Here is a 1,882-nt window from a genome sequence, read left to right as displayed (position 1 = left end):
TGATAGTTTGACCTCTTCTTTTCCAATTAGTACTCGTTTAATTTCCTTCTCCTGTCTTATTGCTCTAGCAAGAGTTTCAAGCACTATGTTGAAAAGGAGTGGAGATAGTGGACATCCTTGTCTGGTTCCTGATTTTAATGGGAATGCTTCCAGTTTTCCTCCATTTAGAATGATTTTGGCTGTGGGTTTGTTGTATATAGCCTCAATTATGTTGAGGTATGTTCGAGGAGGGTTTCTTAATTCTTCAAGAGGTCAAGTAGGGCTTCCCAGCATGGAAAGTGTCTGTTAGATTTCTTAGAGGCATCAAGATTTAGAGGTAAGAAGAAGGGATTAGTTAGTTAAGTAGAAAAGGAGCAAGCTGTTGCCTTTTATGGAAACTGAAGTGTCATGAGTAAAGTCTTCACAACTGGTACCTGCTAACTCTTATCCAACTGTCCAGTCAGCCCAGGCTGAGATCATCTTGGGGACTGTGATTCTTCTACAGGAGACTTGACCTAGCAATTGAGATGAAGAAATCACAATTTTAATCTTTCTTAAGATTTTTTTTTATGTGTATAAGTGTATTGCCTGCATGTAAGTGCCTGTATGTACGTGCACCTGTGTTGTGCAGTGCCCACAGAGGTAAGAAGAGGGGGTCAGATCTCCTGGAACTAGAGTTGCGAATGGTTATTAGCTGCCATATGAGTGTTCAGAATCAAACCCAGGTCCTCTGCAAGAGTAGCCAGTGTTCTTAACTGCTGAGCTATCTCTCCAACACCCCCTACCATAAGGTCTTACTATGCAGCCCTGGCTGGCCTAGAACTTTCTATGTAGACCAGGCTAGCCTGGGGCTCTCAGAATCCTTCTGTTTCTGCCTCCTGAGTGCTGAGATTAAAGGCATGAACTACCTTACCCATTGAATGTTGGAAATAGAAATGGCCTCAGATACCACCATTTCTAATAAGCTGCCCATTTTGTGAGGAAAATAAAAGTAAAAAAGCAGGGTCAGAAAAGCTTGAATTTTCTCCTTCTGCTTAGTTAGTGATAGATGAATAGGCCTCTTTATTCCCAAATGTTGGTATTTACTAGGTACTTTCCAAGTACATAGCACTTCACATAACCCTTACAACAGTTCTGTAACTTAGATGTTATTGTCGGCACCTATTATTATCCCTTCTTGCAGATGAGAAAAATAAGGCTTGAAGAAAAAGAATTGGTAGCCCAGGATTGTAAAGTTTAGAAGGCAGTTGAGCTAAGATTTAACCCAGGCTATCAAATTCTAAGACTATGTATTTTTCATAAAATGTCCTATTTTTTGTTAATTTTTAAGGTTTGCATATAAAATAATGGGTTTTATTATAACATTTGCATACATATATGTCATTATATTTTATTGCCTCTCCCACTGAGTACTCCATCCCTCCCTCATGGTCTCTGGCTGATTTGCTTCCAAATTTTCCCATTTTATTATCACCGTTATTCAAACAGATATTCGAGGTCAAGAATACAGAAATATATATATCTTTTAAAAAATAACATATAAAATGCCCACCATATCCTAAATTCATTTAGAATCAAGGTTCTATATACTAGCAATAAACATTTTCTGGAAGGATTTACCCTGATAAAAATAAGCACCCTGCAGAAGATGGCTCTTCAGGTAAGAGTATCTGTGGGCAAGCCTGATGACCTAAGTTGAATTCCCGCGGTAGAAGGAAAGAACCAACTCCAGGTTGTCTTCTGGCCTCCACACATGACAATAAATAAATAAATAAATAAATAAAATGTAAAATAATTATAATAATAAGATAGGTATGATTGTACAGGCCTATAATCCTAGTACTCAGAAGCCTAAAGCAAGAGAATCCTAACTCTAAGTCCAGACTGGTCAATGACCCTCTCA

Source organism: Nannospalax galili, unplaced genomic scaffold (assembly GCF_000622305.1).
Source record: "Nannospalax galili isolate Female #2095 unplaced genomic scaffold, S.galili_v1.0 scaffold158, whole genome shotgun sequence".
In the NCBI taxonomy this organism is placed as follows: domain Eukaryota; kingdom Metazoa; phylum Chordata; class Mammalia; order Rodentia; family Spalacidae; genus Nannospalax; species Nannospalax galili.
The sequence above is the reverse complement of the archived record's forward strand: the minus strand, read 5'-3'. Positions refer to the sequence as shown.